Source organism: Equus asinus, chromosome 20, assembly GCF_041296235.1.
Source record: "Equus asinus isolate D_3611 breed Donkey chromosome 20, EquAss-T2T_v2, whole genome shotgun sequence".
NCBI classification, from domain to species: domain Eukaryota; kingdom Metazoa; phylum Chordata; class Mammalia; order Perissodactyla; family Equidae; genus Equus; species Equus asinus.
Window position 1 is genome coordinate 39734978 of NC_091809.1, and position 12275 is coordinate 39747252.

At 37.9% G+C, this 12275-nt stretch overlaps 1 pseudogene; it reads left to right on the top strand.

Annotated features, from left to right (window-relative positions):
* The first annotated feature begins 8838 nt into the window (after window positions 1-8838).
* LOC106835997 (olfactory receptor 8B3-like) lies at window positions 8839-9798 on the top strand (annotated as a pseudogene).
* Window positions 9799-12275: the final 2477 nt, after the last annotated feature.

Here is a 12275-nt window from a genome sequence, read left to right on the forward strand (position 1 = left end):
TCGCGGCTCCAAACTCCCTTAGCTTTTGTTTTTTCTGGGAAAGTTGTTATTTCTCCATCATATCTGAAGGATATTTTGCTGGATAGAGTAATTGTGGCTGAAAACTTTTGTCTTTCAAAGATTTAAATATGTCATTCCATTCTCTCCTAGTTTGTAAGGTTTCTACTGAGAAATCTGCTGAAAGCCTGATAGGGATTCCTTTGTAGGTTATTTTCTTCTGCCTTGCTGCCCTTAATATTCATTCTTTGTCATTCATTTTGTCAAGTTGTACTACTCTTTGCCTTGTGGTAGGTCTTTTTAAATTGACTTATATAAGAGATCTGGAAGCCTGTTACACACAGATTTCCATCTTTTTCTCTAGGTTTGGGAAGTTCTCTGCTATTATTTCCTTGAACACACTTTCTGCTCCATTCTCTTTCTCTTCTCCTTCTTGAATACCTATAATTCTTATCTTGCGTTTCCTAATTGAGTAAGATATTTCTTGGAGAATTTCTTCATTTCTTTTCAGTCTTAGTTCTCTCTCCTCCTCTGTCTGGAGCATTTCAACATGTCTATCTTCGATTATGCTGATATGCTTCTCTATGATATCCACTTGAGTGTTCAGGAAATCCATATTTTGTTTTATCTCTTCCATTGTGTCTTTCATCTCTAATATTTCTGATTGATTCTTCTTTAGTTTCAATCTCTTTTATGAAGTACCTCCTGAACTCGTTGAATTGTTTCTCTACATTCTCTCTTACCTGTTTGAGTTTTTTCATTATAGCTATTTTGAATTCATTGTCATTTAGATTACATATTATTGTGTCCTCAGGTTTGAATCCTGGGTACTTGTCATTTTCTCTCTGGTCTGGAGATTTGATATAATGTTTGATATTGCTAGAGGGGGTGGCTCTGGTCTTACACATCCTGATATTATTTGGTTGCAGTTACTGCCTATCACCACTGAGTGTGGGTGCACAGTTGCATATTCTTAGCCCTCCACCTCCACCTGAGATCCAAGGCAGTGGATTGGGTGTGGGGTGGTTGGGGGAAGGGCTGCTTTCTCCTATGTGCTCTTGGGGCCTTCCAGTTAGGTTTTCACTATCTGCTTTCCTGGGGTGTTGGCTTGATGAAGTCACCCCCATGAAAGCTCTCACCCCTGTAGAGGTCTTCCTTCTAGGCTGCACAGGCCCTTGGGGGGGGGGGGTCCTTGATGTTCCCATGAATCAATGTCCCCTCCCCTGTTCCTTCCCTCTTGGAGGCCTCCCAGAATCATGATCACAGTCTTTATGGGAGGGAGTGAAGTTTTCCTTTACCCCATTCCAGCTCCTCTGAGGGGGAATCCAGCCTCTCCTCCCTCTGTCATGTTGCTGCATGTGTCTCTCCAACATTTTTGTGTTGTGTTAGGATGCCTTCTGCTGGGATATGAATGTCTCTTTTCGTTGTATGGTGGAGAGGAGAGAATCCCAGGCATGTTCACTCCACCATGATGATGACTTCACTCCTGGTGATGAGTTTTTAGATGCAACATCAAAGCATGATTCATGAAAGAAAAAAATTGATGTGAGACTTTATTAAAATTAAAAACTTCTCCTCTGTAAAAGACACTATTAAGAAACTGAAGAGCAAGCTGCAGAATGAGAGAAAATATTTGTAAAACATATCTGATAAAAGACTTGTATCTGCAATATGCAAATAATTCTAAAACTCAACAATAAGAAAACAAACAACTCAATTAAAAAAATCCAAAGATCTGAACAAATACCTCACCTCAAGAGATATGCAGATGGGAAATCAGCATTTGAGAAATTGTTTGATATCATTTGTTTTTGGAGAATTTGAAACTGACTTGGCAAGAATAAGATTTAGAATGACTAAAATTGAAAAACTGAAAGTATTAAATGCTAATAAGGATCTAGAGCAACAAGAACTCTCATTCATTGCTGGTTGTAATAAAAAATGGTACAGCCACTTTGGAAGACAGTTTTGCAGTTTCTTACAAAAATAAACATATTCTTACCTTACAATCCAGAAATCATGCTCCTACACATTTACTCAATTGATTTGAAAGATCGTGTCCATACAAAATCCTTCATAAGAATGTTTAAAGCAGCTTTATTTATGAATGCCAAAACTACAAGCAAACAAGATGTTCTTAAGGAGGTGCATGGATAAACATACTATGGTACATTCATATAAGGGAACATTATTCAGAGATAAAAAGAAATTAACTATCATGCCACAAAAAGACATAAAGCAACCTTAACTACATATTTCCAAGTGAACGAAACAGCCTAAAATAGCTAAATAGTGTAGGTTTCCAATTGTATGACATTCTGGAAAAGGCAAAACTATAGAGGCAATAAAAAGATCAGTTATTGTCAGATCTTTGGAGGGAGTAGGGATGGATGATTAAGAGAAAAATTGGGGATTTTTAAGACAGTGTAACTATTCTTCATTATACTGTAATAGTGGGTAAATGACATTATGTGTTTCTCAAAACCCATAAGACATTACAGCACAAAGAGTGAAGATTAATGTATGAAAATCTAAAAAACACTATTTATGAGGTTGGGGCAAGCTCTGGAAGGAATGCAGATAATTAAAAGGGAATAAGCATAGTACAGATTTATGAAACTACCTCAGTGAAGCAGGTAAGGGGAATAGTTGCCAGAAATGAGTACAGTTTGTGAGACTAAAAGTGAAAGAAATTGCACACAAGCACTGTACTCTAGTTGGCTAAGTTGGTTTCTGTAGGAGTATGGTTTAACAATTCTGATACTGCTATAAATGTATACTGGAATTGAACATTTAAGTAAATGGATGGTGGAAGGTGGGAGTCAGGTTTCTCACTCTTGGAGTGGGAATTTACAGATAAGCTAGAATTTTCTGGAGGCTAGAATGAACTATTTGGTAGTAGATTAAAGTTGGAGACATTAGTAAGAAGTCACATTTAGCCTAATATAGATAAAGATGTTTACTTATAGACATATTTATAGATATGTGTATATATATTAGTTAGCATGAAAACATATTTCTCTGCTTTGTCTACTGAGAGGGCCTTAAAGAAATGACACCCCAGTAGCAATGAGCACAACTTGCACCCAGATCATGGTTTCTAATACCATTCATTTATAAAAAGAATCAAGGTCTTTTGGAGAAATGGCTGATTCTACAACTGTGGCAGGAGATCATAAAGATAAGCCTGGAGTATCTTGTAGTGCCAGAAAGTAAGGAAGTGCTACACACACACACACACACATACATACATAATGAGGGTTTTCCAAAAGTCCACAAAAGCCAACTAAAAAATCTCCCAATGGCCAAAGCTGGAAAATTTGAGCAACAAAGTAAATAAAGTAGTATTGGATTATAAATTAAGAGATGAAGTAAATATCTGTGTGGTCAAAGTGAAATAAAAAATGATTCAATAAATTAATAAATGGGAAAGAGATAGATCTCACATGCAGAAGAATTCCAAATAAATTATGTTGATTCTCTGACCTCAAGGTAGGGAAAAATAGCTTCATAATTCTTAAGTGTGAGCTAGTCAAAGTGACCTCTTTCTCAAAAGTACAGTATGGAAGTTGAGATTGGGAGAGTAACTTTATAGTAGAGAGACCTGACAAACACTACTTCAACAAAGTGATCAAGGTCAACACGAACATTCATAAACCATATAGACGGTTTATATCCTTGATATAATGTAATGAAAATGGCATTACCTCTGTGATCTTCTTGTCCCAAACCCATGACCCCATTATAATCATGACAAAATCATCAAAGTGCTATAAAGGGACATCCTACAATATACCTGATAAGTATCTTCCAACTGACAAGTACTGTTTAAAACTGTTAAGGTCTTCAAAAACAAGGGAAGTGTGAGTAACTGTCACAGCCAATAAGAGCTCAAACAGATATGACAACTAAGTGCAATGTGGTATCCTGGATGGAATCCTCAAACTGGAAAAGGTATTATGTAAAAGCCAAGAAAATATAAGTAAATTATCAGCTTTAATTAATATAATTATTATTTTATGGTTCATTTATTCTAATGAACGTATCATATTATTGTAAAATGTTAGTATTAGGGAAACTGTGTGTGGAGGAATCTATGAGAAATCTATACTTTCTTGTCAATTTTTCTGTTACTATAAAACTGTTTTTAAAAATAAGGTCTTGGGGTGGCCCCGTGGCCAAGTAGTTAATTTCATGTGCTCTGCTTTGGCAGCCCAGGGTGTCGCCAGTTTGGATCCTAGGTGCAGACATAGCACCACTCATCAGGCCATGCTGAGGTGGCGTCCCACATGCCACAACTAGAAGAAACCACAATTAAAATATACAACTATGTACTGGTGGGATTTGGGGAGAAAAAGGAAAAATAAAATCTTAAAAAAAATAAAAAATAGGTCTAAGGGGCAGGCCCCCTGGTAGAGTGGTGGAGTTCATGTGCTCTGCTTCAGCAGCCCAGTGTTGACGGGTTTGGATCCTGGGCATGAATCTGCACACCACTTATTGATCCATGTTGTGGTGGCATCCCACATACAAAATGGAGGAAGATTGGCACAGATGTTAGCTTGGTGACAATCTTCCTCAAGCAAAAAGAGGAGGATTGGCAACAGATGTTAGCTCAGGGCCAGTCATCCTCAAATAGAAAAAAGAAAGAAAAGAAGGTCTAAAAACATGGCAGAAAAACTTAGGGGATACAGCAAAGCCAGTGCTCAGAGAAAAATTATAGCCGAAAACAGCCACATCTGAAAGATGTCCTCCTTACCTGGAAGAAAGAAACATTCTTATCACCAGTGTTGCGGGAGTCAAGTCCAAGAGAAATCTATACAAACAAACCTTGTTAAACTAACCCTTATCTTCCTAGTCACTTTACCCTAGCTGAAGCCCCTTTGTCTTGTCACAATTGTTTTCACAATGTACTACTCTTTGTCCATTACTGTATAAACATTTGGCACTAAGTGCTTCTTTGGTTCTTTATTTTTTTTTGTGAAGGCTCCCATGAACATGTAAAAAGATAATTAAAATCTGTATGTTTTTCTCCCACTAATCTGTCTTACATAAGTTTAATTCTTAGACCCATCTGGAGACTCTAAGAAAGTAGGGAGAAATTTTTCCTCCTCTGCAGAGTACAGTTTTTATAATTCTATGACTTATGTATGTACCGATAAATAAAATACAATTAGAATAGTTTTGTATGTTTAAAATTTTACATAATGTTTTCATATTGTGCCTATCCTTTTGCATTTTCTTTATATTCAAATCATGTTTATGATATTTATTCTTGTTCATATATGTAGCAGTTATTCATTTATTTTCATCCCAGGAAGCCAGGGTTTGGGTATATGGCCTCTGATGAGATCACTTGGCATTTAGCTGACTTCCCTCATGTGTTGGAAACCGCTGCCATTCAACCTCACACCAACCCCATTGTCCTTTCAATTGCTAAAGTATACTTGGCTCTTTTACCTCTTATAAAGCCCAGAACATATTGCCCTATCTATATCTAAATAGCCATTAACCTGTGAAAAAATTGCCATGTGCTATAGACATCTGCCAATCAAAACACTGATGGCCTAAGGTGGTCATCATCTGAACAGCAGCTTTAGCATTATCTGGGATGTTGTTAGAAATACTGAATCTAGCACCCCACTCCAGATATACTCAATTAGATTTGGCTTCTTTTTTCCTTCCTGGCACTTGAAGATGTGATTTTCTTCTTATTGCCTAAGTTAAATGTTTATATTAAAAATATATTAGTCAACATTTTTGGACACTTGTAGCAGCTTAGATCAGTGTGACATAATCCTGAAAATGAAAAATCTATTTAGTTAAAAATGCGTTTTCCTTTTCTGCATTTTTATAATTATGCAGTATAAAATAAACTGAAATTACCATCGACTTTGGCAAATTAGAACATATTGGGCTTGAGTTACTTAAAAAGGAGTCAGGAATGAATAAAAGACGTTGTGGTATATCTCAGTGAAAATGATAACAATTTGACACACTGTTAAAACTAAATTAGGCTAAAGTGACTCATATGTAGATGAAAGAAAGGAAGGTATTGACATAGTTTTGCAATGTAAGAATTAACTCAGAGTCTCTCTACACTCATTCTGTCTTTGCCCATACTTAAGCTGGTGTATTAAAGGTGAAAGAATGGCCTTGAGTTTTAGCTTAGAATCTTGGCATAAACCTCCCTTGCAATGTGATTTAATGTAATATAGACTTAGAGAGAGTGTTTCTGGTTCTTGCATCACCTAAATAAGAGTTCTTAACATTTCCATAGAAAACACACATATTAATGAATCTCTAAGGTCCTCATCACTGCTGTAGCCCAAGGAATGTCTATCTCTTGTGAAACATTTCAAGTTTACCCTGAGGAATTTTTGGTCCCCTTGTAACATTGAGAGGCCTGAGAACAAAAATTGGGACTCATTTTAGCAATGCCTGGGTTTTCAATTATCCTATATGTGAAACTGATATGAGGAATTTCCCAAGCATTTTTCTTGCCTGTCTGTTCTTTTTCTCTTTACTTTCTCTCATTAAATTCACCTAATTCCATTGCTTCAGCTTCCATGGAAATGATCTTCAAATCTTTCTTTCAGATTTTGTTCTTTCTCTTGAGCTTTATTTAGCCTTATTTAGGCTGTATACATCTACTTTATTGTCCAGCTGGCAACTCAAGTCCAACATGTTCAAGTCTGAATGCATGATGTTTATGAATATTTCCATTTTTGCTGAGTTCTCTGTTTTTGGTAATGTCATATTTTACCCAAACACCTAGGCTAGTATCTTTGAGAATTTTTTGTCTATTTTTATCCCCTTTGTGAGAAGTTACGATCAGTTTCCTTTCAACATCTCTCGCATATGTTTGCTTCCTGGAATTACTCATATTCGTGCTGTTAATTCAGGTCATTCCTTTTTTGTATCATTTATTGACTACTGTAATTACCTCTCACAATTCACTCTGCTGCCAGTCTCTCTTATGACAGTCCATTCTGTCAGCCCTCGCCACATTAATCTTTCTAAGCACGCACTTTGATTATTTCCATCCTGTTCCAAAAAAGAAGTAAAAATCTTGAGTGGCTTAATAGTTTCCAACAGTAAGCTGACCTTTATTTTGGTATTTGATAGCTTCCTATACTGATCCAAACCTGACTTTGATCTGAGTCTATGCTGCAATCCAGCAGAGAAAGATATTGAGACCTCTTTGAGAGCTTCCGGCAGTCCTCTATATGACATTCATGGAGGATGGGAATTATATTCTTTCCTCTGAGCTCAGTAACTCTGATCTGAAGTGCTCTGAGATGTCATCTAAAAGTTCAGCAGTGGTCTTTACATGCCTTATTGATGTTTTTCTTGTCCCACACTCAGGTTCACAAAGAAAAACATTGACACTCCATAAGCCTTTACCTGCAGGGTGAGAAATCTTGTAATATTCAGTATAAGTTCCAAGAAAGATGAGAAAGGGATCCTCATTGACTCATTCTTTTATTATAAAAATATTTATTGAGTATCTAACATATATGCCAAGTGTTGCTCTGAGGTGATGCAAAAATGGCACCAAAGAAAATAGACAAAATCTATTTGGTCTTATGTTCAAATGTACTTGGGTGCATGGATGTATGTTTACGTGTGGTGGGAACACACAACAAACAGATAAATGTATACTATTCCATTTAGTGATGCGTCCTAGGAAGAAACCATTGTGGATGCAGGAATGGTCATCTTGCTTTTCTATCTGGGGATGTGCTCATTTGGTAGGAAACTAAAACGCACGTAAAATGGTGTACTTCCAATAAGCCAATGTTATCATCATGAACTAGGCTGTAAATGCAGAGTAGGTAATTTCTCTGCTGCAAAGCCTGATCTCTCGGGAAAGTACTAAGGAAACCTAGTCCTCCAGTTTTTAACTAGATCCCTAGGACTTCCCAACTCATAAAATTCCCTTGGGTCACATTAGCAGGTGGCTCTTTAGGCACCAGCAGATGCTATTTACTACAACCTAGGCAGGAGAGGATACTCTGGGAAAAGCTACCATCAAAATCACTATCTGCAACTCATGGCTTCTCAGAATCTTGTCTGAGATTCTGAGGTCTGTGCTCTGACTCCCTTAGTCTAATATGCACTCAAAACAAAAACAATATCAGAAAAACACTGTTTTGCGTTGTTCACCCCTAAAATTCATCAGAGCCACTTGCACCTCTGTTGTGAATAGTGGAGAAGTGTTAACAAGGTGAGCTGACCTTGATTTGGGCGTTTGAAAGCTTCCTATAGTGATCCAAATCTGACTTTTGATCTGAGTTTATATTGCAGCCCAGCAGGAAGAGACATTAGGACCTCTGTGAGTGCCTGTGGACAGCCTCTGTGTGACATTCAGGGAGGAGGGAAATCATATTCTTTCTCTGAGCCCAGTTAACCCAGCAGGATTGAAGTCCTGATGCAGAAGGGTGACTGTTGAATTGTATTTGTCTTGTTATTCTTCAAAATCTCTTCTATGGGAGCCAAGGACTCCTTGGAATGACACATCTTCTCTCTGCTGAGATGACCATTATCCTCAAGGTGAGCTTGGTAGATTGCCAAAGCAGAAGTGAAACAGAGATGCTGTAGAGTCAAGAGTGATTACAGGGTTCCAGAATCTTATCCTTACAGAAATTGCCCTTTATGTCTTTTTGATATACATCTTTAAACATTCTCTCAGCCTTCATAAAATGGAGACAACAAAGGTACACTGAAGGATGGGCTTCAGTTCATTCTTCTATTCTGGGTCTCAGTCTCATTATAATGGGGTTGGGTGAAAAGAACTAATTGCTCATTTTAATGTTATCTTTTTGTCCTGTTACCACAGATATGTCCTAGGGAAGAATGGCCTCAGGAAATGACTCTTCAGTGACTGAATTTATCCTGCTGGGTTTAACACAGCAGCCAGAACTCCAGTTGCCTCTCTTTTTCATTTTCTTAGGAATCTATGTTATCACCTTGGTGGGGAACATTGGCTTGCTTATTCTGATTGGTCTGAACTCTCACCTGCACACTCCCATGTACTACTTTCTCTTTAACCTTTCTTTCATTGATCTCTGCCACTGCTCTGTTATAACCCCCAAAATGCTGATGAGTTTTGTGAAGCAGAACATCATCTCTTATTCAGAGTGCATGGCTCAGCTCTATTTCTTCTCCTTCTTTGTTATTGATGAGTGCTGTATTTTGACATCAATGGCTTATGACCGATATGTGGCCATCTGTAAGCCCCTGCTTTACAATGTCACCATGTCTCATCTGGTCTGCCTCATGCTGATGGCGGGTGCATATGTGATGGGGTTTGTGGGTGCTGTGGCCCACACTGTATGTATGCTGAGACTCACCTTCTGTGATGGCAACATCATCAATCACTACATGTGTGACATACCTCCTCTCCTCCAGCTCTCCTGCTCAAGCACCTACATCAATGAGCTAGTGGTTTTCATTGTGGTGGGCATCAATGTAATCATGCCCAGTCTCACTATCTCCATTTCTTACATCTTGATCCTCTACAACATCCTTCACATTCGTTCTACAGAGGGAAGGTCTAAAGCCTTCAGTACCTGCAGCTCCCACATAATTACTGTTTCTCTTTTCTTTGGATCATCAGCATTCATGTATCTTAAGCCTTCTTCTGGGTCTCTAGATCGAGATAAAGTATCTACAGTTTTTTATACCATTGTGGGTCCAATGATGAATCCGTTCGTCTACAGTTTGAGGAATAAAGATGTCAAAATTGCCCTGAATAAGACTTTGAAGAAAAGGGTGTTCTCCTCAATGGAATCTGTGTAACTTATAGGTACCAGAACTTAGTAAGGATACACAATGTATAAAGCTATGGAGAGAATTGTAATAATTCAAAATAGAAATGCAAATGATTTTGATAGTGGAGTAAATTAACTATATAAATCACTTCACAAAGACAACAAAAGAAAGAGGATCAATCCTTCACACTTTCATAGAAAGTAGGAAAAGTAGTTGGAGTCTGTCATTCTCCAGCTTATTTTCAGAAATTATAGGTTTTTAAGTAGAAAAGGTTGAATGATGATAATTTCAGAAATGGTAAGGTTGTGAGATTTTTGACTGAGGCATGTCTGGAATTCCTGTGAAGCTTTGTCATGAAGATATGGACTTTGGTGGACTTTAGATTCAGTCATTTCCTCCTTTAGTTAATAAATCTCTATTGAAAGTCTTTGGAGTTTGAGGAGCTGAGGGTGGTCTTTTTGAGTGCTATAGGGGCTTTTGTCTGGAAGATTCCTTTGTTTCCCAAAAGGAGAGCAGTATAAGGAGATGCTCCTCTCTCCCCATTCTATAGTCTGTTCTTATTGTATTCTTAAGGGAATGTGGTAAAGGGATATTTTTCTTCTGATCTCAATTTCTAAGGACAGGAAACTAAGATAACCATTTAGAGCAGTCAGGAAAAAAGGAAAACTGTGTTGTATTTTACTTCTTGGGACTTCAGGGCAAGAAATGTGGGTAATAGAACATGCTATGTCTTCACTGGTAAAAATTGTATTAGAACTGTTTACCAATTATTAGCAGCTACATTTTTTGTGAGGAAGATTACCCTGATCTAACATCTGTGCCAGTCTTCCTCTATTTTTCATCTGTGGGATGCCTCCACAGCATGGCTGATGAGTGGAGTAGGTCTGCTCCCGGGATCTGAAACCACGAACCCCAGGCTGCTGAAGTGGAGAACATGGAACTTTGATCACTCGGCGATGAGTCTGGCCCCTAGCAGAGGATTTTTTGTCCTTTCCACAGATAGACTTCAAAACCTCTAATTCACTAGCAGCCAGCATTTTCCCTTCAGTATTTTCATCCTCCCTTTTGCCTCAGAGGTGACAGTGTACAACTGATGTGGTTTACTTAATTAATAAGTAGAAACTGAACACCTATCCTGTACCAGGCTCTGTTTTTAAACATTAACCATAAAGTGGTGAATAAGGTAGACAATGCCTGTGCTCTCCTAGGGCTAATTGTCTACAGTAAGGTGGAGCTGGAGTGCAAGTGGGCAGGAGGAGGAGACAGAGGATGACCAAATAGACAGGTACACATCAATAGATCAGAAAAATGCTATTCAGAGTTTTAAACTAAAGTAGTGATACAGAGTGTAACCATGTATTTACTCCACATTGCGTGGTCAGGAAGGCCTTTTCTGAAAAGGTGATATTTCTGCTGAGAAAAGGAAAATTGGACACACAGAGAGACATCAGGGACATGAGTGTGTGCACACAGAGAAAAGAACATGTAAGGAGCCAGAGAGAAGGTGGCCATCTGCAAGCCAAGGAGTGTTGCCTCAGAAGAAACCAAACATGCTGACATCTTGATCTTGGATTTCAAGCTTGCAGAACTGTGAGAAAATAAATTTCTGTTCTTCAAGCCACCTAGTATGTGGTATTTTGTTATGGTAGCCCTAGCAAACTAATACACAAAATATTTACTAAATACATCAAGTTCACTAATAAGTGAAGTAGGTACTAAATACTATGAAATATATATCTATATCTAGATATATATCTATATCTATATATATATTTTTTTTTGCTGGGAAAGATTCTCCATAAGCTAACATCTGTGTCAATCTTCCTCTCTCTTTTTGTTTTTTCCCTCCACAAAGCCCCAGTATACGGTTGTATATTCTAGTTGTAAGTCCTTCTAGTTCTTCTATGTGAGCCACCACCACAGTGTGGCTACTGACAGATGAGTGGTGTGGTTCTGTGCCCAGGAACTGAACCCGGGCCTCTGAAGTGGAGTGTGCCAAACTTTAACCACTAGGCCATCAGGGCTGGCTCTGAACTATTTTTAAAAAGAGTTGAATTCATGGTATAAACATATCTTTTAATGCTAAATATAGCACTATCAAATTTGATGGTCAAAAGCTATACCTATTAAATTTACTTTTACTGAAAGACCAATCCATGTTTGTTTAAATCTTCTTGTTAATTCACTTTGAATTTCAAGACTCTAACAAAAATAATGTTCATCAAGATGTCAGGAAGTCAATATTTTTATGTTTGTGCAGAGTTGGGACTTTCTGAGCAAATTTTACTGGAATCCAGGTTATACAACAAGTCTTGGAAAGCCAGTACATTGGAGGCATGCTCCATTCATCTCCCTCACTTCCAGGGGAGAAGCCCCAGGAGAAACTAATTTCACAGAGCTGTGCTTTCTGCAGCAAGATGCTTGCCCCTTTCCTTCATTCTTAGCTGGCCCCAAGCATACAAACCATGCTTGTTTCATCAGTAGTCTGGGTGAAGAGATAGAAA